The 27,574-nt window shown below is 47.8% G+C and overlaps 1 protein-coding gene across 4 annotated transcripts in view; it reads left to right on the forward strand.

The window, feature by feature from the left end:
• Positions 1 to 8,491: 8,491 nt before the first annotated feature.
• Positions 8,492 to 27,574, forward strand: part of LOC142493853 (platelet-activating factor acetylhydrolase-like) — a 36,190-nt gene continuing 17,107 nt past the window's right edge. Inside the window, exon 1 of one of the 4 annotated variants that reach the window (XM_075598506.1) lies at positions 8,492 to 8,655. The gene's annotated coding sequence lies outside the window, so the exon portion shown is untranslated. Of the gene's footprint in view, positions 8,656 to 21,506; positions 21,639 to 27,574 lie in introns of those variants that run through there. The other 3 variants (XM_075598508.1, XM_075598509.1, XM_075598507.1) reach the window with 3 other exon arrangements.

Genomic DNA, 27,574 nt, shown 5'->3' on the forward strand with positions numbered 1-27,574 from the left:
TGATGCATTTTCTGTTCCGGCCGTCGGGCTGGTTGTGTTACAGCCCCTAAAAAAACTAGCAGAGGCCCCTTGGGTGCCCCATTTCTTGATGTACACCATACATCAATAGCATAGGGCACTGAAAGCTGCAGTTCAGTCTTTTTTTTTTTTTTTTTTTTTTTTTTACTTCAATAGTTTTATGTGTGCAATCTCTAATTACCTAAAGAACTGTATAGCTGCAGGTCAATTCGTTCTCCATGTATTGATAGGTCGAAATTTGGTGACATAATTAGTGAAGGGATCTGTTTATATTCTGCTTGTCTGTCAGTGGAAGCTCATGAATATTCATGAGCAATCCTGCACTGACATGTGCTAGAGGGAGGGCAGGGCTGACAAAGGGGTGTGCCAGGGCTTGTGACAGGACATGAAGGGGCAGTGCCTTAGCAAATGGCTGTTAAAATAGAATACAAGAAAATTGGTCTTTAAAAGTTGTTTTTTTTAAAACAGAAAATGCTAAAAGTATTTTTTCTTACTACAGAACTGATTTATTACAAAAAACACACATGCAGGATATTGACTGAACTGCAGCTTGAAGTGGCTAATAGAGAGGCCCTGAGACTTTTTGACTGTTGACTTTTGTACATTTATTTGTGTCTCACACTGTGAGTTTCTTGAATGTATCTAATTGTGCCTCCAAATTGTATTGGTGATTATAGTCTGATATCCGTGTTGAGACTTATATCCTACTAGCTTTTGTGCGCCGCTTCGCCCGGGGAATGTAATATTGAATACACCTCCCTGCCCACCCCCCTTGCCCCCCAGCTGCTGGAACATCTCCCCGCCCCCCCAATCCCCTCCCCCTCCTCCCCCCACAGCTGGATGTAGTGCGGGGTGAGATTTGTCTCTGTCTGTGTATCTCTGTGTGTGTCTGTCTTTGTGTGTGTGTCTTCCCCCGCTGCCAGAACATGTCCTCGGTCCCCCCTCCCTCCCACCCCCGCTGGTGGCATATCTCCCCGCGCTGCTGTGGCATGTCCTCTCGCTGCCGGCAAATCTCCCCCCTCTCCCCATCTCCCCCCGCTGTCGGCACATGTCGTCGTCCCCGCCCCGCTGGTACATCTCCCCCCGCTAGCTGGCAGATCTCCCCCACACATCTCACATCACACACACACACAAAGACACACACAGCCCCGATCCAGGCAAGGACATGCACCTTCCCTTAGTAGCCACGCCCCCCCCCCCCCCCCCACTCCTGCTCTAACATTTTTGCTGTACAGCCGAGGGAAACTTAGAATGTCCATAATTTGGGAGGTGAGTCACATTGGAAGCTCAAAATAGTTGCGTTGACCAACAAAAATGCGTAGCAGAATGTCCAGTGAAAGTTTTGTTGCGCTACGTTGTGCCGTTTCAGAGATTTCTGTAACGATGCACGGAACACGCCCCCTTACCTGTTTACTTCTGATCGTCGCCCTCTAGCTGCGAGTCAAGATCCTGTGTCTTTAAGGATTTTGAAGCAAGTAACGCCATCTTGCTTTCTGGCAAACCCTGCCCTCTTCCTCCTGACAGGAAGTAAGCCTCTCTTTGACTTTCTCTTTGCATTTAGTCTTTTGCTACCAGCCCTGGTGCCTGCTAGTACTCATCGCATACTGTTCCTGTCTGGACCTCCTTGGGACCTTTACTTATCTCCTGTGGATTCCGGAAGACTGGGACAGTCACTCTTATACTACTGAGGTTAGTTTATCGTCGGGTAGTGTAGGTACCTGCTTAGTAGGGTTCACCTTGACGTGGTAGCAGGCTTATAATTCCTTGTCCAATGGATTAGACAAAGAACCCTTATGTTATGTTTAGTTTCGCTGCACCTTGCTGTTTCTGTCACTATGCCTTTAAGAAGTCTGGACGTTCTCCAAGAAGCAGTCCTTCTCTGGATGTTACCTTGTGCTCTGGACTCCATGTTCCATGTTTCCTGGTTTCCGTTTCCAGAATCCTGTGCTGAAGCATTGGCTTCCCGCAACCCCCGCGTTTGTGCCTGAGAGCGCACGCACTCCCGCTCTGCTGTCAGAGCATGCGCGCACATGCAGCTGGATCAGTCATGTCTCTGAGCTTGGCTCCGCACCTACGGACGCGTCGCGCATTCTCATGCGCGCGGCGCGGTCACGTGACTACGTGCGCCGATCCCCAGCTGCACGGCAACTTACTCCCTTCGTATCCCCTGCGGCCCCCCACCTCGCTAACGGGTCCTTCCCTTTCTTCCCTGCACTTGTGAGGAGAGCACAAGCATGACAATTTCGATGCTTCGGACATACAAAGAAACAAACAAACGGAATCCAACTTAGAATTATAGTATAGATAGATTCATGGTCAGAAACAATTCTTCAAGATTTTTTATTTCTTTTGTTTTTTAATATTTGTTGATTTTTTCATGTTTATTTTATTTAATGGAACATATGTTTTATGGGGTTATTTTTTACCATTTGTTCTAATTTAGTTGCCTACATTATGTCCGGTATCTTCCTCTGCAGCATCATATTGTTTTATATTGGTACAGTGTTTTATTATTTTAGCTTCTACTAAATTCTATTATTACTAGTATTATAGCTTCTACTATTCTGTTTTATTCCGACTGTTCGTACATAATTTCTGTAAGGTTCGCATCATCTTGCTGCTGTATACAATATATATGTTTGAATTTGCCTTTTAATCCTGTATATGTTGAAAACTATTAATCAAAATATTATTTTAGAAAATTAAATAATTGTTTATAACTTTACAGTGTATTTTGATAGGAAAAAAAAGTGCTTATATAAGAATTCTTCTATTTTTGTAGTTTGCATGTGTAGCACTGTGTAGCATTTCTTAGGCCGAGTCCATAGACGGACAGGCCGTGCTGAGGCGTGCGGACGCTCCGCGCTGAGCCCCTGCATCCTCAATGAGGATGCCTTGAGAGGGGGCTCACGCGAGCGTCCGCAGGCGTGCTGAAGAGTTGGATTTTCAGCCGAGCGCCAAGCTGTTTTTCAGCACGCTGTCGGCTGAAAACCTCCAATCACAGCACAGCAGTGTCAACGTCACGGCGCCGTGACGTCGGCGCCGTGACATCGACATCAGTGCGTCGCGGGCGATTGGCCCAGCAACGTCACTGCCGCGCCTCCAACCATCGCCCCCCGGCTCCGATCGCGCCCGCTGGCTCGCCTGTATGGGCATGAAATCGCCCAGATTTCAGCAGGCGAGCCTCAGCGTCAGCGCGGCTCGGATCGCCTCACGCTTCTATGGCCCGGGCCTTAGACTCATCACAAGACGAAACTTTGATTATCAGATATTGGGTTTCCTTGGAGCAGACCTCTATGCAACCTATATGGTACAGTTGTCTTTGTATGAAAATGTGGTAAGCACAATTTGGTATTCCCATTATATACACAGTTGCATACACTATGTGCCACTGTGCTGAAGGTGTTGAACTGCATGCAATAGTGAATAGTATGTATTTTTTAATAATCAGTGTTTCCATTTGAAATAAACTCTACAATGTATGTCAGGCACTCAAACAAAGGCTTCCGGCTGCCCGCTGCATCTCCCACCACCCCCATAGTCATGTCGTTGTCCAATACTCTGCCATTTGTTTGATTGTATCTGACTGCTCTGTCCTAGGCTCATCGGACTTGTCAGTTTATATTACATGCTCATACACCGCATGCAGACTCTTACCACTGCTGTGCATATCGTTCTGGCTGTCCGGGGACGAAATGTTTTCAGCTTCAGACTTTTTGTCCATTGTCTCGATCATTTAGTGTGGTTTAGTGCTGTTCCTATTTCTGTAGTGTACCTACGTGTCCTTGTTGGCTTTACTCTATATATACCCCACGTTTGGGTTACTATACTACCCCGAGAAGGTGGGCTTATCTTGTCCTCAAGCCAGAGGATTTTTAAAATAAAAACTATGCATTTGGGATATGAATTTAGAATTTAACAAGATGTGTGTTCTGATGCGAACCAGACATTCCTTCTCATCTTCCATGCTCACACAAGGCCTCTTTTGGGAGGAATCAGATATTATTATGTGGTAATGTATAGGAATTCTGCTTTTAGCCCATTATTTTTATACCCCCTCTTACTTCTGGGCCCCAGGCTGATACCTATTGCTGAGGTGGGAGCCTGAGTCTTTTATTGATTACTGATACCCCACACATGGCTGAGGTCAGACAGAGAGAAATATTATTAATAATAGCATGTTCTTGTATAGCGCTGCTAGTTTTACGTAGCGATTTACAGAGGCATTTTGCAGGCACAGGTCCCTGCCCCGTGGAGCTTACAATCAGTGTTTTTGGTGCCTGAGGAACAGGGAGATAAAGTGACTTGCCCAAGGTCACAAGGAGCCGACACCAGGAATTGAACCAGGTTCCCCTGCTTCAAACTCAACAACATCCAGGGAAGGGAGAACCAAATTTCGGCCAAAGATCCTCAAAAATGTCCACCAGACACTTGGGGGATCTTCAAACGGGCTGCAGTGCTCACCCTATGCATTTCGTTCTGCTGGAGCTTCCTCGGGGGTTAATTTTGTCTGATACCGATACTCACCTTACAGATGAGCAGAGCAGCTGTCTTCAGACGTGTCCCCGTCTCTCTGTCTGCAGCAATGTCCCCAACTCCCTCCTACTGTCTCTCTACGTTCTCCCTACCTACCAATTAGACTGTAAGCTCCTCGGAGCAGGGACTCCTCTTCCTTAATGTTACTTTTATGTCTGAAGCACTTATTCCCATGATCTGTTATTTATTTGATTACCCCATGTATTACTACTGTGAAGCGCTGTGTACATTAATGGCGCTATATAAATAAAGACATACAATACAATACAATCTCTCTGTCTGCAGCCATGTCCCCACAGCACAGGTAAGATGCAGTGCTGTATTTACTTATATAGGTCTCTACATCATGAAGGGGGGGAGGCTATATGGCCATATTTGGTCATCTACATCAAGGCTGCTGGACAATATTATGTGTCCTGTCCAGCCCCTTTGATTGTGTAGATTACCAAATATGGCCATTAAAGAAGAATTAATACTGCGGGATGCCCTTAAGGCGTTAATCGTCTTTGTTCACGGTCACAAGAACAGTAAGTCTATCTACATCTGGACAACTGGACATTCATTTTTGGTGGTGTCAGAATTGAGGTCATATGTGTGATGGGGAGATATTACTAATTTTTGGGACTCTGCAGGGAAATTAACAAGTCAGCTAGATAGCTATACAGTATGTATTAATCCTTGTCACATACACAAGTCACGTGCCGTTCATGACAGGTATGATGACACATGCTTTCGTCAAAACATAGAACTCAGAAACCCATTTTCCACACCCCTGTAACTATTTTGTAGGAAGTCTTAGGTGGTTTCTCTTGACATGTTTCCTTTTCCAAAATGACAAGTAAATATTTGGATTGTGACTCAGGGAATTGAGACACCGGCTGAATCATGTAGCTTACAAATATTATAATAAGTACATCTGCATCATTATCTACAGACAAGTAGTTTTTAAGCAACATTAGTACTGTATATAGCTAAACGGGGTTTACTTAAACCATACATGTACTAATCTCTTGCTTATATTCCACTACTGGCAACATATCAATGGCTAATCCCTTCCAAAATGTTAAATCAAGAAACAAATCAAATACTTTTAAAACAAATCAGTGGTGTTTTTTTATTTCAAAGGATTATTAGAGATCCAAGCAAAATAATGAGAAAAAGGTATGAAAACACATATCCTGAGATATACGGTATAAAGAAAGTAGCGTTGCTGTAAAAAGCATCATCAAACGTCCCAATCTGCAAAAATACTGTATCATTTTTTAAACTAAATAACACATATTGCAATGCTTTAAAGAAGCAAACTGCTGGTTTTCTTTTTTTTTTCTTCTTCTTCTTTCCCTTTTTAATATGTGCATCATGCGCTACAAGCAAAACAGTGCACGTGTCGCCCATCTGTGCTCAATGGGTTATGTATTGCTTTACTTTCTTATTTATAAATGGACAATTGTAATTGTAACCCTGTTTCCCCCCCCCCCCCCCAGTCTCTAAGGGAGTGTGAGGGATGCATGGGGGTTGGTTACGGGTGTGGTGGTGCGTACCTGTGAGGAACAGGAGGGCCTGAACTTCCCGCGATGTTGTGGGGGAGCCAGGACCGGGCTTCTGGGGTGATAGCCTCCATATTATCTTAGTGGTGCAGCGCCTCCATATTCTATACTCCCAGGGTAATGGGACAGGACCGGTATAGAAGAACCCCTCAGGTCCCAGGGTTATACTCTCCAAATCACACATAGTCTTTACGGGTGCAGAACAGTCTCTTTATTTGACAGAGCAACGATATCCCAACAACACGGCTTCCAGCAGCCACAATACAATCGCCAGTGCCAAGTACAACCTACTCAACTCCCTACGACCTCCTCCTCTCCTTCCCTCCAAGTCACTCGGCCGACAGGATGGTCTGAGCCAGGGCGGAAAAACCCCGTGGCCCACCCCCAAGGTTATTCTCGGGGTGGGTCTTGATTTTTATTCCCATCACCCCTGGCAGCGGGGTGAGGGCATTGGTCCACCAGTCTTATGATTCTATCAGCTCTACTTTACAGACGCTGATCGGTTTGGTTCCTCTCGCTCTCAACCGGCACGCTGCGCCGGGGAGCCCGTAGCCTCCCGATACTCCTCGGACCGTTCCGCAGGATTCGTGGCTTACGGCCTAATACTCAGCAGCTGTAGACCCTTGGTCTCTCTGCTCGCTCGAACTCTTCATTAAAGGACCATCAGTCAGAAAGGAACACAGCACACAGCAAGCACGAAGAACAAGAGCACCACTCACCGGAGTTGGCTGCTAAATATAGAGCTAGCCCCTCCCCTCCTGGTGTCAGCAGAACCTCCCTCTTGCTCACGCCTGCAGCAGAGTCCAGGCCTGCGTCTACCATTCAGGTTAGGGCTATGAAGGGGGAAAACCCATAATGATTACTGGCGCCTGATCTTAACAGGACTTACCGCAGTAGAAGGAAGATAGGTATAGCCTGAGCTGTTTACAGGGGGCTACATAATTATTGTTAAAGAGAAAGAAATTTATGTTTGAAAACCTCTCACTATTTTACAGCATAAATACTGCACAAAGCCGTCTCCAGTCTAAGTTCTTTCAAGACTTCAGCTGTCTTGTCTGTACAGTACTGTCACTCTCGCTCTGTATCAATCTCTCTCTCGCTCTGTATCAATCTCTCTCTCTGGCTCTGTATCAATCTCTCTCTCTGTATCAATCTCTCTCTCAGCATCCCTCTCGTTATCTCTCTCTCAGCATCCCTCTCTCTATCTCTCTAAGCATCCCTCTCTCTATCTCTCTTTCAGCATCCCTCTCTCTATCTCTCTTTCAGCATCCCTCTCTCTATCTCTCTTTCAGCATCCCTCTCTCTATCTCGCTAAAGCATCCCTCTCTCTCTCTCTTCCAGCATCCCTCTCTCTATCTCTCTTCCAGCATCCCTCTCTCTATCTCTCTTTCAGCATCCCTCTCTCTATCTCTCTTTCAGCATCCCTCTCTCTATCTCTCTTTCAGCATCCCTCTCTCTATCTCTCTTTCAGCATCCCTCTCTCTATCTCTCTTTCAGCATCCCTCTCTTTATCTCTCTTTCAGCATCCCTCTCTCTATCTCTCTTTCAGCATCCCTCTCTCTATCTCTCTTCCAGCATCCCTCTTTCTGTATCTCTTTCAGCATCCCTCTTTCTGTATCTCTCTTTCTGTATCTCTCTGTGTACTGTATCTCTCTCTGTGTATCTGTCTCTCTCTCTCTCTCTCTCTCTGTATCTCTCTCTCTCTGTATCTCTCTCTCTCTGTATCTCTCTCTCCCTCTCTGTATCTCTCTCTGTGTATCTCTCTCTCCCTCTCTGTATCTCCCACTCTCCCTCATAACTGTCCATGAAATGTTTGTGAAAACATAACTTTTAATGTCTTTTCATTTAATATATCCATGTACTGTCACCCCTCTGTGCCCAGGACATACCGGTACTTGAAAACGAGAGGTAACTCTCAATGTTTTACTTCCTAGTAAAATATTGTACAAATAAATACATTAAATAAATATATCATTCTAAAGTATACTTCAAAGAGCTCTGCCGCAATCTTTAATAAATGTAGATCTGTTATTAAATTTTCCCACAACTTTTATTAAACCATCCGACAACTTAGCACACAGGAACAGTACAGTATAAGAGCAGCACACATAAAACTAAGCTCGTCGAGATAATCATTTACAGCGTGAGACGCTCATACTTTCCCATTCAATTTATCCAATGCTCTGCTTTTCTGTAAGAAGCTGTGAAAATCAATGTTTTCTTTTGCGCTGCTTGCGAATTTATATACCATCGGCAACTTCCTAGAACCGTTTAATTAGTTGCACTCAAGAAGGGAGATTTTGTATATCAGCAAGTTACAAAATGATTGCAAAGGAAGGTAAAGTTCAACTCCTCCCAGTCAGCAGTGAACAAAAGACGGGAAAAATTCATTCCTGTCCCCTCCCCTGTTGCAAACAACATTGCTCATGCTACTGGTCAAATCATCTGACGGCAGAAAATAATGCACAGTCATTACACTGCCTATACTGTACTGTAGATCTGTAGAAGTCACAGACAGAATCAGCACGTTCGGGATTAGAGCTACAGCAGGGAGGTAAGTGCATGGTTTTGTTTCATCCTGTGTGGCATTATTTCATTATAGCTATAGTATGTGAAGCAGGCATTTATTTTCAGGTCCTCTTATTGCTGGTCCTGCCTCAAAAATGAGCGTGGTGCGCAGTGCAGTGATATGGAGTATTGCTATACACGTGTAAACTGTTTTCTGGAGTATTGGAATGAATCAATAATGCACCCCCTATAACTGTTTATCGGCAGTAGGGTAGACACTTCGGTGGTGTCTATATGAGCTTGGCTATATCGCGGGCACAGGGGGGGCATAATATGTGCCTATAGTGCCGTCGACGGCGACACGACGGGTGACGTCACCCGTCACCGTCGCCACCGGCGAAAGTTATGTTTCTCCGGGCGGCGGCGGCGCGGGATTCCGGCACTTTGATTTGTTCAAGGGCCGTCACGTGACGCGACGGCCCTCGAAAAATCAAATTTTGCCGGCTTCAGGTTTTCGCTCTGGCGGCAATGTATTTGTTTTCGGGCGACGTCGCGTCGCCATCGCCGGCACTATAAGCGGGGCCCTTAGGTAGATCAGGGGTCTCAGACTCAGTCCTCAAGGGCCACCAGCAGGCCAACTTTTATGGATATCCCTGCTTCAGCACATGTGGCTCAATCACTGGCTCAGTCAAGGACTGAGTTCGCGACGCCTGAGGTAGATGATGCAAAGAGTGATCATAGGTACCTGGGGTAGGGGATAAGTCCTGTATATTTAATTAGAAAGCCAAAGTCTATATTTATTATCTATGTTCTGTGCAGCATGTTCATTTTGCAGTGGTCAGAGGAAATCTCCTACCGCACCCCACATCTGAGCTTATGTTTTATTTAAAGCCTTCACTATGGGTGGCCTGTCCCACTGGCAGTGAGGGGACTAATTGTGCATTGTGAATACTTGGCCTGCAGTAATACAGTATGAAGTTTGGAGAGGGGTTGGAATGTGATAAGGTGCCACTACTTTTAACCGTTCCACTTAATTTTATTCACTTATTTATTTTTTCAAAATCACTGTGTATTCTTAATCATAGAAACCATTTCAAAATTTCCTTCAGAGAAGCGTAATATTTGTTTAAAGCAGCAAATCCCTGCTAGCCATTTTACAGAATTCGAAGTGGGGGTTCTGTGGAGATGAAGTGCTTTTTTTTAGCTAAAGATACTCTCTCCCCTCCCCGCCCCCCTGGTTAGCAAAGATACATACTGTAGAGGTTTAGTCACCGGTGTTTGCCTCCCCATTAGAAAAATGTACGGTAAATGGGTCCAAATTTTGTGGGTCTCACAGGCCAATAGGAAGCTCCAGTGTCCTGCGGGGGAGGGGGTGCAGCTTTCTATTTGACAGCTGTGTTAATGTCCATGAGGGAACACTGGTAACTGGTAACATACCTCAACATTATACAAAGTTATATTGTGTAACAAAAAGTGACAAAATCCCTCCACCATACAGTGTTGCAGACCTGTCTGAGACATGCACATGCACCATTTTTTAGTTACTGTAAGTATCTCAGGTACAGGGGGGGGGGGGGAGGGAGGTGTCAGAGCTAAAAATAGCATGGTTCAGCTCCTGGGGACCTTCTGGTTTGGATTCTGTACAAAAAGCAATAACTCAACGGGGCAGGATTGCTGCTTAAGGCCGCGTCCATGGTTAGTGCTTGCGGGCGGAGGCGCACTGAGGCGCGCTTCCGCTCGGCACTGAGCCCCTACAGCCGCAATGAGAGCGGCTTTAGTAGGGGCTCGCCTACGCTTCCGCAAGTGCGCGGAAGCGTAGGTCTTAGGTCAATTTTAAATCTTGCCGGAGCGCAGGGCCGGTCACGTGAGCGGTTCGCCCAATGACGGCGAACCAGCTCCATGACGTCACTGGCCCGCCCGCCGACACGCCCCCGACACGCCCCCGGACGGCGCGCTGTCTAAGGCCAGGGAAAGCACCCGCTTTAACCATGGCCGAGGCCTTATACGTATTATGCTTTCCCGTATTCAAGCACAGAATAACTTTTTAAATGCAGTGTAGCTAAAGGTTGCATGCCGTCTGTGGCAGAATTCTCACACGTCACTGGGATTGTATATGCTTTGGGATGGGCAGTATGTGCAATAAAATGAATGGTATACGACTGGAGAAGTTTGAGGACAATTTGACCATGGTGGTATTGTTATTTGCTTGTAGGCCATTAGAACATGAGTAGAGTACACTTACACAGTACCTCCAGTGTGTATGAAATCTTAGAAGTGCCTGCTTTAATCTGGAGTACGTTCATGGTATCAGGGCTAAACACCCCTTTTATCACATGCCTGCCAACCTGACTTCAGTCACCTGATAGTGATACGGATATTGGTAATGGTCTGTTTGCCACTTAAAGATACAGGATATGGAGAATCTGCACATCTATTTGCAAGTGACTGTGTGGATAACCGATCACCTACCTGGGTCAGGTGGTACCAACACAGAACAAATCGGGCTGCAGAGATACATGCGTGTGTTTACCGTGTTTCTAGAAGTGCATAAAATAGCGGCGATTTTCACTCACTGCAAGTATTGGTTTTGCTGCCTACACATTGCATATCACTTCGATCCTACTGAGAATTAAAAACACAGATAGTCCTACCAAAAAAAGCTTTCAAAAGCTTCGTTTTTTCAGAAAAAGGGCAAATACAGGCTTAAAATACTGTTCTTTGTCTCAAACTCCTATAACTTATTCAACTGGACCACTGAATTGAGAGCTGTGTGAATAAATGTATTTATCAAATGTTTTACCAGGAAGTAATACATTGGGAGATACCTCTGGTTTTCAAGCAGGTCCTGGGCACAGAGTTATGATGACAAATACATGGTTACATTAAGTGAACAGGGTTATACATTATGTATAAAGACATTACATGAACAGTTTAACATATTTGATCTTTTATGCATGACACAATTACAGACCAGATAAAAATTTGAGACAGCTTTAGTTTTGAAAGAATTTAGACCGGTGGCGGCTGTGAGAGCCTCCGGTAGATTGGTCCAGTTGTGGGGTGCACGGTAAGAGGAGGAGGTGCGGCCGAATACTTTGTTGAATCTTCGGACCGTGAACAGTGTTTTGGAGTCAGACCTCAGATAAGTGCTGCATGTGGTAAGTGCGAGGAGCTTGTTCAGATAAGGAACAAATGAAACTGAAAACGTGGAACATTCTATAACATCATTATTTAAAAGATATGTCAAAGATAGTGTATTATTGTTCAATTAGGGCAATGCTGGGTTAGAGTCGGAAACAACTGCAGCCCTGTGAGGAAACAGAACAGAAGGACAGGAGAAGCAACCAAAGGTTTTAAATCCCATCAGAAGCAGACAGCAACAAGGATACAGGCCGGGCCAGCCTTACCTTTGGCAAGGCCCTAGACGGCATGCTGGCAGCGGGCCCCCCTCCTCCTGCAGCGTAATGGCATAAAGACGTCATACGACGCCACGACAATGCAACGCTGCAGAAGGAAGGCCGCTCTGCATAGAGTAAGACCTCCCCCAGCTATACATACACACACACCCTACCTTGGGGTGAGAAGCGCTGCGGTCCAGCGCTGGTTTGGGGACTGCCCATCTCCCTCCTCCAGGTTTCCCCTCTCCTGTCAGGTGGAATTTGAATCACGGCACCAACCGGATGAGGGAGAGGAGAGAGCGCGGGGGCCCCTGAAGGCGTCTGGCCCAAAACAACCTGCTTGATCGCCTTGCCCTAAGGCTGGCCCTTAATGGACAGAAACTAGGTGAGGAAACATTTCTACCCTAGTAAGGACGGACAAAATTGTAGGTAATTAGGTGTTTTTTCCACAGTGTTTCTTCTCCCTATTATTGCCACAATGATGTAAATTGGTTATGCCAGCTCATTATATTGTGTGATCAGGTTTGTCCCGGGCAAGAGAGCTGGAGAAGGTGCAGCTGAGTGAGTCAAGACTCTGGCTCTGAAACAATGACCCTGAGTTTGAAGCAGGGGAACCTGGTTCAATTCCTTGTGTCAGCTCCTTCTGACCTTGGGTATGTCACCTTATCTCCCTGTGCCTCAGGCACCAAAATCATAGATTGTAAGCTCATCTGGGCAAGGACTGTGTACCGCGCACTATACTATAATTATGAAGTGCTTTGAGTGCCATTGGGAGAAAGTTTCTATAGGAAATAAAGTTGTTATTATTATTATTAACTTGTAGAGGCTGAGTTACTTCTAGTATAGGACATATATGGCCTAGATGTCTGAAGCATGCTTGTCACAATATTGTGGCCATATAGCACAATTACATCTAAGTCCAACTTGAGTTTGGTTTTCAACGCTATGAATACTACTACACTACTACACCCATACTAAATACTGTACTGTGCTCCAGATTATCAGACACTGACTCAGTGCATTTTCTTGTATTTCTTCCAACTACATTTTCCATGGAGGAAACTGTGTGACCAGTCTTTCTTCATACACTTCTCTACTGCACCACTAGCAAACATCAAATGTAAAATTAAAACCAGAGCTGGATTACTATCACTCAAGTGACCTGGTCAGTTCACATTTGTGTGAGATTTCCTCTGTACTGTTTATAATCTCATGTTCTCGTTTATTCTTTATCAAGGAGAGGAGCAGAGGCACTTACTGTATGGTAATAACGTTTCAGCCATTTCTCTTCATTTTTTTTTTTTTTTAAAGATTTAGGTGGATTTTTATTGTTGTCCAAATCTACTATATATTTCTGAAAGTGTTTATGTGTCCGTGTCTGTATGTGTCTCCCTGTGTCCCTCCCTGTGTCCCTAGCGGCAATCCCATTGGACCTGCCTCAGGCCAATGACATTGCTCCCTTGGCCCACCCGCCCCCGCACACCTCACACCACTGCCTCAGGCCAATGAGATTGCTCCCTTGGCCCCACACCCGCCCCCGCACACCTCTCATTGGCCTGCGCCCAACACACCAAACACACCAACACCACTGCCACACTCTCCCAGCCCTCACTGACCTTTGGGAATGCTTCACAGCACCTAAACCTCAGTTCTCTGGGAGATTTGGTAACGCTTCACAGCACCTAACCCTCATTGCTCTTCACAGCTCTCACCTCTCAACCAAAACAACTGCGGAATCAGGTACAGACTCTTAGCTATATATATATATTCTTTTCACCACTGCAACACTACCCACCCTCACACAACACCGCACGCTCACCCCACCTCCACACAACGCACCATCACGGAACACACTCCACCTGTTCACAACCACCCCCCCACCAATGCACACCACAAAGCACGCCACACATCTCCCGGTAGGGCCTCACACATCACCTTAACACTCCTGCAACATCAATGCTTCACTATATGACATAGCACTCATTCCATTCTAAACCACCTCCTCACACGTCTGCTTTATGCACCACAAAAACCACCTCCACGGACCACACATCTCGCCTTCACCCTGCTGCCACATCCGTGTTTCAATCTACACAACAAACCCTCCTGGATACCGGCCCCCCCCACCCCCCCCAAACACTCCCGTCCCACAGATGCCCCCCCACCCCCCTCCCAAACACTCCCGTCACCCGGATGCCCCCCACCCCCCCCCCAAACACTCCCGTCGCCCGGATGCCCCCCCCACAAATAACTCCCGTACACCACAACACCCCACAAACCCTCTCTCACTACCTCCGTTCAGGGCCCGCATCCCAAGTGCGCACGTGGAGCGCCAACAATACATCCACACCAAACCCAGCACCACATACACATAACTCCCAGCACCACACTAATAAACTCCCGTCGCACGGATACCCCCCCCCAAACACTCTTGTCCCACGGATAACCCCCCCAAACACTCCCGTCCCACGGATGCCCCCCCAAACACTCCCGTTGCCCGGATGCCCCCCCAAACACTCCCGTCGCACAGATGCCCCCCCCCCAAACACACCCAAGCACAGATGCCCCCCCCACCCGTCGCCCGGATGCCCCCCCACAAATAACTCCCCTACACCACAACACCCCACAAACCCTCTCTCACTACCTCCGTTCAGGGCTCGCATCCCAAGCGCACACGTGGAGTGCCAACATTACCTCCCGTCCCACGGATGCCCCCCCCCAACCCCCCCAAACACTCCCATCGCACGGATGCCCCCCCCCACGGATGCCCCCCCCAACTCCCCAAACACTCCCGTCGCACGGATGCCCCCCCAAACACTCACGTCCCACAGATGCCCCCCCCCAAACACTTCCGTCGCCCGGATGCCCCCCCACCCCCCCAAACACTCCGTCGGCCGGATGGCCCCCCAAACACTCCTGTCGCACAGATGCCCCCCCCCCACCCTCCCCAAACACTCCCGTCCCACGGATGCCCCCCCCCCACCCCCACCAAACACTCCCGTCACCCGGATGCCCCCCCACCCCCCCCAAAAACTCCCGTCGCACGGATACCCCACCCACCCCCAAACAATCCCGTCCCACGGATGCCCCCCCCAACCCCCCCAAACACTCCCGTCCCACGGATGCCCCCCCAAACACTCCCGTCGCCCGGATGCCCCCCCAAACACTCCCGTCACACAGATGCCCCCCCCCCACCCCACCCCAAATACTCCCGTCGCACGGATGCCCCCCCACCCATCGCCCGGATGCCCTCCCACAAATAACTCCCGTACACCACAACACCCCACAAACCCTCTCTCACTACCTCCGTTCAGGGCCCTCATCCCAAGCGCGCACGTGGAGCGCCAACACTACCTCCCGTCCCACAGATGCCCCCCCAACCCCCCCAAACACTCCCGTCGCACGGATGCCCCCTCCCCACCCCCCCCCAAACACTCCCGTCCCACGGATGCCCCCCCCTAACCCTCCCAAACACTCCCGTCGCACGGATGCCTCCCCCCACCCCCCCCAAACACTCCCGTCCCACGGATGCCCCCCCCCAAAACACCCCCCCCCACGGATGCCCCCCCACCCCCCCAACCACTCCCATCACCCGTATGCCCCACCACAAATAACTCCCGTACACCACAACACCCCACAAACCCTCTCTCACTACCTCCGTTCAGGGCCCTCATCCCAACCGCGCACGTGGAGCGCCAACAATACATACACCAAACCCAGCACCACATACACATAACTCCCAGCACCACACTAATAAACTCCCGTCGCACGGATGCCCCCACCACACCCCCCCCCCAAACACTCCCGTCGCCCGGATGCCCCCCCACCCCCCCTCCCAAACACTCCCGTCGCCCGGATGGCCCCCCAAACACTCCCGTCGCACAGATGCCCCCCCCACCCCACCCCAAATACTCCCGTCGCACGGATGCCCCCCCCACCCGTCGCCCGGATGCCCCCCCACAAATAACTCCCGTACACCACAACACCCCACAAACCCTCTCTCACTACCTCCGTTCAGGGCCCTCATCCCAAGCGCGCACGTGGAGCGCCAACACTATCTCCCGTCCCACGGATGCCCCCCCCAACCCCCCCAAACACTCCCGTCGCACGGATGCCTCCCCCCAACCCCCCCAAACACTCCCGTCGCACGGATGCCCCCACCACACCCCCCCCCCAAACACTCCCGTTGCCCGGATGGCCCCCCAAACACTCCCGTCGCACAGATGCCTCCCCCCACCCCCCCAAACACTCCCGTCCCACGGATGCCCCCCCCAACGCCCCCAAACATTCCCGTCGCACGGATGCCCCCCCCACCACCCCAAACACTCCCGTCGGCCGGATGCCCCCCCCCAAACACTCCCGTCCCACGGATGCCCCCCCTCACCCCCCCCCCCCAAACACTCCCGTCCCACGTATCCCCCCCCACCCCCCCCCCCTAAACACTCCCGTCGCCCGGATGCCCCCCCAACCCCCCCAAACACTCCCGTCGCACGGATGCCCCCCCCAAAACACCCCCCCCCACGGATGCCCCCCCACCCCCCCAACCACTCCCATCACCCGTATGCCCCACCACAAATAACTCCCGTACACCACAACACCCCACAAACCCTCTCTCACTACCTCCGTTCAGGGCCCTCATCCCAACCGCGCACGTGGAGCGCCAACAATACATACACCAAACCCAGCACCACATACACATAACTCCCAGCACCACACTAATAAACTCCCGTCGCACGGATGCCCCCCCACCCCCCCCCCAAACACTCCCGTCCCACGGATGCCCCCCCACCACCCCACAAACACTCCCATCCCACGGATGCCCCACCACCACCCCCCAAACTCCCGTCGCACGGATGCCCCCCCCAACACCCCCCAAACACTCCCGTCGCACGGATGCCCCCCCCCACCACCCCCCAAACACTCCAAAATCAACACAATGCACATTAAGTGCTCTGGAACACCTCTCCCCTGGAACATGAACCGGCCACACACCAAAACCTGCCCATAAACACACACACACAACACAAAATCACCTCAAACAATAAATAATAAAATATATTTTAACAAAAAATATCATTCTGCCGTCTGTGTAATTTCTGACACAAACACTCTACACACACACACACAACACCCATACCACACTCGCACACATACACACAACTATCAAACAACACTCAAATCACACACACAACACTCCCTCACCCACACAACACTCACACACACACACACACAACCCTCCTGTGCTCATACACCACACACAACAACTATTTAACACACCCCTACCCCCACAACACACTCAACTATGGAAACACACCTCAACTTCACCATCATACCACACACACTACATACAATGACAATTTACACGTCTATGCCCCCCCTCCTCTTGCACCTCAAACACCACAACACCCTTCCAAACAACACAAACACACCACTAAAACATCTACAACAACACCTGCACTACCACCACACCTCACACACCCAGTCGCCTTTTCCTTCCAATAACATCAATTACGCACACAATGCTAATTAGCCCCTATCTGTACTTTTATGCAACAATAATCATCTCATACACACACAACACTGACCAACACACACCCACAAAACAACACTACACCAACAACACTCACACACCCCACACACCACACTCACCCACAGACCCCACACTCATTCAACTACCCACACCACACTCAATCACACACACAAAAATCACACACCCAGCACACACTCAGTCATCCACCCACACCACACACACAACCACACACCACACACACACACAAGCAACAATCACCCACAACACACATACACACACACACACAAAATACATTAAACAAAACACAACACTCAACACACACACAATACTCACTCACACACACACCACTCCTGTGCTGATACACATCACACAACACTCGAGTCACACACACAACACGCCCTCACCCACACAACACTCACTCACACAACCCTCCTGTGCTCATACACCACACACAACAACACGTCAACACACCCCTACCACCACAACAATTTCTGTACACATTATTACACTACATTAACACATAATTATTCACAGTTCACATCACGGGCAACGCCGGGTCTCTCAGCTAGTGCTAACTAAAAGTAAACTAAGTAAGCAATAATGTGTCTAAGACCGCGTTTATAGTGCCGAAGATGGCGACGCGACCGATGACGTCACCCGTCGCCACTGGCGAAAGTTGAACTTTAGTTTTAAGCGACGTCGCTGGCGACACGGCCAGTGACGTCACCAAGGAGGGCAGCGCTCTGTGATTGGTTTAGAGACAGTCACATGTGGCGACTGTCTCTAAAAAAATCAAATTTCACTGGCTTCCAAATTTTTGGTCGCTCCGTCACCATCACGCTTACTATAAGCGCATTGCGACGGATTCAATGGATTTGTTTTGGAGCGACGTCGCGTTGCGATCGCCAGGCACTATAAGCACAGCCTAATACACTTCACAGCAAAATTCGGTCCTGGGCACTTGTGTAGCTTCCCAAGGCATAGTCCCACCAAACATATAGTTACATAGTTACATAGTAGATGAGGTTAAAAAAGACATGCCTCCATAAAGTTCAACCTATGTTACATTTAGGCAGATACTTTATCCTATATCCGTACTTACAGTATATTGATCCAGAGGAAGACAAAAAAAAAAAACCCAGTGAAATATCTAATGATGTCTAATAAGGGGAAAAATAAATTCCTTCCTGACTACAATATTGGCAATCAGATTACTCCCTGGGTCAACATCCTTCCCATGTTTACTTATTTGGTATATCCCTGTATACCTTTCCTTTCTAAAAAGGTATCCAACCTTTTTTTTTTTTGTAGACCACAACTCATTGTTTCTGCACATTCAGTGACAGAAGCATGCAGCCGGACTTATACCATTTGGGATTTCTGACAGAGTAGAGAAAAAGTTACCTGGGCTTCTATGTGACTCATAGAAAATGTATGTTTTTTCCTCATATCTGCTTCAGGGCTTTTGTTTGGGTTACATTTAAACATCATACAAAAGAAAGGGCAGTTTACCTATGCAACCTCTTGCTGTACACTCATCGTGCGTTATTCATTAAACAGCCCTAGTGCCGATCAGGGCACTGTCACATGGAAACGCCTATTGCTCAGCACTATCACGGTTTCATGACTCATCCCCAATGACACAAAAGTAATGGATAGAGACAATCAGACCCTCTCTGTCTCTGCTTACTTTTACTAAAGTTACTAAACTCACTTTTAAAAATTGATGGGGCCCCAAATCCTTAGAAATGGTTATGTGACCCTTTTTAGACTGATAAGCATCAATAAATGCTTTTGTGAGGTCATCAGAGATTTATTTTGATCGTGGTATGACGTGCTTCCACACACCTGTATGCTGAAGACCAAACTCACAAAGTTTCTGATCTTTATATAGGGTGGGATAACCAGTGGGATAACCAGAGGGATAAAACATCCACATCCGGACGTGATTGGGTGATGTGCAGTGTTGAGCTTGCGCAGTGTTGAGCTTGCGCCAGATGTAACACTTGTCATCATATAGTTTGTGAGGAAAGGATTTAAATCCAAATGTATTCCGCAAAGCTGTGTTTGCATAAAGTATAGACAAATAGAATTGTAGAGCAGGGGTGCGTACACTTTTTTCCTGGTGCCCCCCAGCCTGCTCTCCTCCACTGCTCCCGCCCCCATTACCTGGTCTGAAGTGTCAAATGATGCCGCGGGGTCATGTGACATCACGTGACCCCAACGCATTGCCATGGCGACGTGGCATCAAATGACCCCGTGGCATTCATTAGATGCCGCGTTGCTGAAGCCAACTGAGTCACGGTAAGTGAAGATGCAGAGCCGTGAGCCCCCCAACATTTCATTTAAATACCTTGGGGCAGAGCACGAAGCCAATGCAACCAAAAAAAATCAGGATCTGCTCTGGAGGATCGTATGCTGTACTGGAAATGAGACATGCCAGTGTCTGCTTCACTCAGATCACTGACTCAGCCTCAGCAGGAAGTATAATCAAAGATATTAGGGCTCGTAGATATCACAAGGTAGCGAATGTTGAAGGCAGATGAATAATTAGCCTTGCATCCGTGTAATAATTTTGTGCCCGTTAGTACAGTAAATAGCCTCAAGTTCCATGTAGATCCGCTACTAGTGAAGGTAAATGAATGTAGCAAAACGTTGCTGCGGTTCTGAGTTGCTACAATGTAGCTGTATAAGGATAGGGAAACAACTGAAACAGCTGAGCACGAGTCTGATCCAAGTCTCAACTACCAGCAGTATACTGTCTGTGACGTGGCGGGCTCACGCTGGCCGCGATGAAACACATGGCGGCAATGTGTGTGGCCAACGTGAGGAAGCGCCTGAGCATGCGCGATGCTTACCTGCTTGCCAAGCAAGCAAATTTGAATTTGGCACTCGCTTGTGCATCACGGGAGCGGTTCGTCCAATGAGGGCGAACCAGCTCTGTGCACCTCCGTGCACCTAGCCAGCCACAAATCGCCCGGCTGAACAGGGCGCAGCGCACGAGCGCGCTGACGCTCATGCGTGGTGACGTCACGCTCCCTGCTCGGCCGGGAGATTTGTGGCCGGCTAGGTGCGCGCGTGGGGGGGGGGCGTGGCCATGACATCACAGAGCTTCTTCGCCCTCAGTGGGCGAACCGCTCACGTTATGCGCCAGAGACAGACAAATTCAATTTTGCTTGCTTCAGCAAGCAGCTAAGCGCCGAGCATGCGCAGGCGCTCGCTCACGCTGGCCACACACATTGCTGCAATGTGTTTCATCGCGGCCAGTGAGTGTGAGCGCCTGCTTAGCGCCACCCTGGCCATAACCTGAGGCCGCAGACCGTGCTGACGCGAATCGAACAGACTGCCTTAAGGCTGTGCTTGCGTCTATGCGCGCGGAAGCGGGAGGGGGCGCGCGTTGCTCAAGAAATCAGTTGAAACTGATTTCTTGGTGCGACAGGCCGGTCACGTGAGCGGTTCGGCCAATGAGGGCAAACCAGCTGCGTGGCACGCCGCTAGACACGCCCACAAGCGGCGCTCTTACCATGGCCAGGGAAAGCACCCGCTTTCCCTCAGCCTCCGCACCATGTCCGCAGCAAATGATCCACATACTTTGGACATGCTAGATGTCATCGACTCAACCCCGGACACCATAGGGGTGTGTGTGTGTGTGTATATATATATATAAAACTATATATATATATACATGTAGCCAAATAAAAGCATTTCGTTAGCCACAGAACGGTATCGTCTATTTATTTTTTGATTATATATATATATTTATACACAGACATCTATATATATTTATGGGGAAAAGTTCGCTAAAACAGATGTGTACACGTGCATAGTACAGTAGTTGGTGGTGAGGATGTGTAGAGTGTGTCCCTGTGCTGCTGCCTCTGCTATTGCTCTGACACATGGAGATAGCTCATTACATTCTTACAGCCTCCCACACGTCACGAGCGAGGCGGGCACACCCCCATGTGACTTTAATCATAGTCGCTGCGACCCGCCCCCGGACACGCATAGTGCAGCCCCACTCCCTTTCCCCTGCCAGTGAGGACCCCGTTCACAGCACTGGACACCAAGGCGCTGCGGGGTCTCGCTGGCTGGGGGAGGAAGGTAAAAATAGCTTTTGCGATTGCATAGTATGTCAATTCATAAAGGTGGGGGAGGGAAAACGGCGGTTGTATCGGTTGGACCAGCGCGTGCGGTGAAAAGTGCGCGCGCGGGATGCGCGAGGTCATGGATGGGGCGGGGAGGTTGAGTTAAGTCATGACGACCAGAGGCTCGCGCATCATTTAACCCCTTCGGTGCTGAAAGGGCCCTGGGTTACTGGAACTTGCTGGGCACTTCACTGATAGTTATTGGTGCCACGACCATTGTATTGTGTAGTTGAAATGTATATTTACATGCAGTACTGCCTGCAGGTCACAGGGTGTCATTAAACTGCTGGAACCTATTCAGCTCGTGCGTTTTTTTTTATAATCAGTATAATATATTTTCCTGGAGAGTTGTTAAAATACATGTTCCCTACGCACTAAAGTACTGTGTCCTTATATCTGGGGGCACTTCAGCTTGCGGCCTGTGCTCCAAACCCAGCCCCTGTAAGGCTGGGTACCATGGTGCCTTCTCCCGTGCGGAGGCGTGCGCGCGCCCGTAACGTCACCTGCGTGACGCGGGTGCGTTTTGTGGCCTGTGGAAACGAGCCGTGGGGGGGGCGTGGCTAGGGGCGTCACGGAGCTGGGTCAGGGCGAACCGCTCACGTGACCGGCCTGTCGCGCCAAGAAATTAGTTTGAACGGATTTCTTGCGCAACGCGTGCTTGCTTCATCGTGCCGCATGGACGCGATCGCTGCCTTAAGGCGGCGGCAGCCTGTTCGTCTGCACGGTCTGCGGTAAAGATATGAGTGGCGCATGCACTGTCTGCCTCAGCTGCCTGAGTAAATGCAATGAGATTAGCAAAGTTCAATGAAACTCACTATAAAACTAAGGCATAAAAAAAAAGTATGGAGATATATATAAAATATATATCTCGTCTATTCGATTTTGATTATTAAGCTCGGCTAACACGGTACAGATATATATATGTGTATATATATATATATATATATACACACTCACTGAGGTAGTCCTACAACCAATCACTGAAAGTGATCGAATAGTGTTTATTATCCCATCAAACACGTGATAACGTGACGTTTCAGTTCAGTGCTGGTTTTATGACTACTTTGGTGATCATATATTGTTCTCTGTTACTCCCTATTGCTTTGCATAGAGTTGTCTTTCAAGCCGCTACTGCAACCATGTTGACTGCTGGTGTATGTAACTGAGAAACTAAGGGGGCGGGCGGGAATACTGTATCAATGTAGATTAAAGTTTCTTCTGACACACTGCTCCATCTTCTGTTTGTGTCCAATTTAACAGTTCTTTAATATATTTGATGGCGATCGCAAGGGAGACTTCTGCTACCTGACAGATCTTTTTTACAAGAAACGGGAGGGGGATCTTGAGGACTGGAGTTGAGAACCCCTGCTGTATAGCAAACTGAGGAGGCAATTAAAAAAAACTATTGCCCCGATTTAAAAATATATATTTTTTCTATTTAAAATGACACTTAGAAACTGTTTGCAGAAATATATTCTGATTGACATTTGTTAATGTTAATATACGCTGTACTCGCATGAACAAGCAGTTCACGTGAATCTGCTATGCATTATTCATTTGTTTTCAGGCATTTTTTAAACATACTAGGTGCAGAGGCTTAATATAAAATCACTGTTGCCCAGTAGTTTGCAAATGATGCTTTGTTACTATTCAGCTGTAAAAGGTATTTTATTCTGTACTACCACACAAAAGAAGAAGCTCTTGAAACTGTCTGTTTGTGCTTTGTAACTATGCTGTTCTTTCTGGCACCATACATTTAGCTATATTCAGCTTTCCAAAGGAAATGCAAGCAGGAGGTTTTTTTCTTTTATATAGGTTTTAAAGGATCAGTTTGTCAACTACCCCACTATAAAAGTCTACATCTTAGCAACAAGTACTACCAAGTATGGTAGCTTAAAAAAAAAAATATATATATATATACAGTATATACACACATACATACATTGTATGGTTAAACTGAACACTGTTATATGAGGATGAGGTTAAATGTCAGCAATGGAAGAGAAAAAAGGGGAAATGTACTAGTAGTATAAGTATTCAGCCTTTTAAGTCAGTACTTGGTAGAAGCAGCTTTTGCATCAATTACTGCTATGTCTTTTCGGATAGGTTTCTACTAGCTTTGCAAACTAGGAGGGGACATTTTTGCCCATTCTTCACATAAATATTTATCCAGTTCTGATAAGTTTTGGGGGGATCGTCGATGAACTGAAATCTTCAAGTCTCGCCATAAATGTTCGATTGGATTCATGTCAGGACTTTGACTGGGCCACTCAAGAACATTAATTCTCTTCTTGTCCTGACAAGCTTCCCATTCCCTGCTGAAGAGAAGCATCCCCATAACATGACGTTGCCACCATCATGCTTGACAGATGGGACGTGATTGGGTGATGTGCAGTGTTGAGCTTGCGCCAGATGTAACACTTGGAATATAGACCAAAAAGTTAAAAAAACAAATCATATAGATATTGCAGATATGTGGCAAAAGTTTTTGTTGTTAGAGAAGACAACAATTAGTTGGAATAAAATGTGCACAACTTGTAACATTTATTGGTTGGGGCTGAATACTTCTGCAAACCTCTGTACAGGAGGTCCCCCGCCATCCGCCGGTCCGTCATCAGTCGAACTGATTAGCCGACGCCAGATAATGCATTCCGCTGAACGCATTATTCGACGTGGGAACGGATTAGCCAACGCTCACCGCCGCGGATATATACAATTAGGACCCAGCGTTTTGTTAGACGCGGGAGGGGTGGGTAGGGCTGTATGTCACTCACATTCTCTCACACAGACACTGTCATATACACAGGGCAGCGTACAGAAAGGCTTCGACTAGCTGTCCCTTCCCCCCTTCTGACTAGGTCCACCCAAGCCCTCGTGTCCTGCCTCCTGCTCCCCATGAGAATTTCCCCTCTCCTCTGCTTACTGAGAGGCATGCCAGTGATTTGAGCTGTCAATCACTGCTGTTGCCAGTCCTAGCGCTCCAGATCCGGCTTTGATGTGGCTGGGGAGTGCTATTGCTGTCATTGCTGCTTACAGCACAGGAGCCAAGGGGAAATTTTAGGCTGGTCACCCAGGATTTTTGTATATACAGTATGTGTGTGTTAGAAAGACATAGGAGAGCTTATGATATTATTATCCTTTTTTTGTAAAGCCCCAACATATTCCTCAGCACAGTACAGCGTGACATCAATTACATAAACTGAGTGACATACAAGGACAAATGCAAACGGATACGGAAGGTAACGAAGGTCTTGCTCCTGAGATGCAGCAGAAAAGTTGTCAGTGCCAGAGGGATAGATATGAATGGGAAGAGGTAAATACGGGCTGCTGCTTTTATATAACACAATTGCCAGTGCTTATGAATCTATAATTATAATGATGTTGCTACGAGTCCTAATTGCCGCAGTAGAATCTCTGCATCAAACAAAAATAGCCATTAATAAGGGCAAATTAACTAATGGCCGTGGCAGCTTTAATTTGGTAAATATGAATGATTGACGCTGTTTAAAAAAAGTAGACAAATCACCATAGTAATTAAGTACCTTGGATTGATTTTACAGTCTTCTCTAATATGTGTGTGTGTGTGTGCGTGTGCGTGCGCGCGCGCGTGCGTGTGTGTGTGCAGACAGATTTTGCTGATGGAGACATGTATTGTTACTGATTCGTTAATCTGAATTTGCTGTGTTCTGGATCTTGCTCCACAATTGTCTTATATGGTCTGTGCCTCCCGATGGTCTAGGCCAGGGTTGCGCAAACTGGGGGGGGGGGGCGGTAGTTACAGAGGCCCCGCGCTTCCCGGAAGGCATTTAAATGGAATGCCGGGGGACCGCACGAGGCCAATAACTTCACTTACCTTTGTGTCGGGCGACGCATCGCCATGGCAACCCGACGTCAAATACCGCCACAGGGTCACGTGACCCGGTGGCGTCATGTGACGCCAAATTCAAGCCTGGAGGGGGGCGCGAGCAGGCAGGGAGGCGCAGAGGAAATAGTTTGCGCACCCCTGGTCTAGGCAGTTGTCTTGATTTTCCAGCAGCACGGATAGGCTGCTTTATCAGCAATTGCTGGGACACTTGTGCCAAGTGATAGACCATGCACCCCAGTGCCAAATGAAAGAGTATGTACTTTAATGTGAAGTGGTGTGCACACATTTTATATATAGGTCATTGTGGGTTGCTTTATTGACTGAGTCTATTCTATGGTGCACTATTGACCTTTTATACATTGATGTGTTATAATCTGTTTTTAGTCCATTTGAGGGAGGACTGTGTAGTTAGGCTGCAGGAAAGTACCATAAGCCCATCTGGGTCTGTGGGAACGGGCCTGAAGAAGTCGTCTACTGCCCCAAAACGTTGCCCCCCTCAACTTGCATCACTTTTCATTCCCCCTGTGGTCTTTCTATTTCTTTTTCCGTACCCTCTTTGTGACACTCCCTTTCCTTCCCCCACCCCCCTCCCACTCCCTTAGGCTGCGTCCATGCAGCAGAAGACCACGCAGAGGCGTGCGTGCTAGTGACGTCACCCGTGTTAAGGGAGAGCGTTTTGTGGCCAAGGTAGACATGCCATGGGGTGTGTGTCTAGGGGCGTGCCTGTGACATCACAGAGCTGGTTCGCCCTCATTTGGTGAACTGCTCATGTGATCTGCCTATCGTGCCGAGGAATCAGTTTGAACTGAATCCTCGTGCACCGCACTCCCCCCCCCCCTGCTGTCACGCGTGGGCTATGGACGCGATCAATGCCTAAAGCGTGGTGCACGCACTCCTCCGCACGGTTTTCGGCAGCATGGATGTCACCTTAGGTTTCACCGTTTTGGTTGTACAGATATTTTTATCCCTTTGTACTGACCACATAGTTGCTATGTAGCATGTTTATTTTCATAATATAATTTACACTTTTGGCATATACCCAACGTCTAGCAGTCATTTATTTTGTGTTCTGGGAACGTGTGTGTGTGTGTGTGTGTGTGTGTGTGTGTGTGTGTGTGTGTGTGTGTGTGTGTGTGTGTGTGTGTGTGTGTGTGTGTGTGTGTGTGTGTGTGTGTGTGTGTGTGTGTTTTTCTTCTTTCCCCAGTTTTTGTTTAAACTAATTTTGCCGCCATTATTCCCCAAAGAGATTATGAGTAAGAACAATAATTACCAGGGAAAGGTTATAATTAAACAGACCTGATGAAACGGAAAACAATTCCCTGTGCACAGGAAGCAAACTAGTGATCATTTTATGGGTAATGTAATCTTTAATAAAGCCAACTACATTGACAAGTTGTTTACAAATTCCTTGTTTGTCTCGTACGTGACTGCCACTTTAACACTATTATTTCAAACACTTCAAAGGGTTTTTTTTTTTTGCTAATTGTTTTAAGAGACCTGCACCAATATACTGTATATATTACATTTTAAATAATTGCAATTTGTTATGCCTTTTATTAAATCTAAAAACAAACCAATAAATAATTTTTATAATCATACATTTGTGGCTTGGTAATTGTTTAGTCTCGTCAGCTACCGTAGATAACAACACACAGTAGCTTTTCAACATACAGGCATACCCCGCTTTAAGGACACTCACTTTAAGTACACTCGCGAGTAAGTACATATCGCACAATAGGCAAACGCCAGCTCACGCATGCGCCTGTCAGCACGTTCTGAACAGCAATACCGGCTCCCTACCTGTACAGAAGCTGTGCGCAAGCGGGGAGACTATAGAGCCCGTTACAAATTCGTTATTTACATCAGTTATGCACGTATATAACGATTGCAGTACAGTACATGCATCAGTAAGTGGGGAAAGGTAGTGCTTCACTTTAAGTACATTTTCACTTTACATACATGCTCCGGTCCCATTGCGTACGTTAATGCGGGGTATGCCTGTACTCCCCAATTTCGGGTTTGGTATA

The sequence above is a fragment of the Ascaphus truei genome, chromosome 4, assembly GCF_040206685.1.
Source record: "Ascaphus truei isolate aAscTru1 chromosome 4, aAscTru1.hap1, whole genome shotgun sequence".
NCBI lineage: Eukaryota > Metazoa > Chordata > Amphibia > Anura > Ascaphidae > Ascaphus > Ascaphus truei.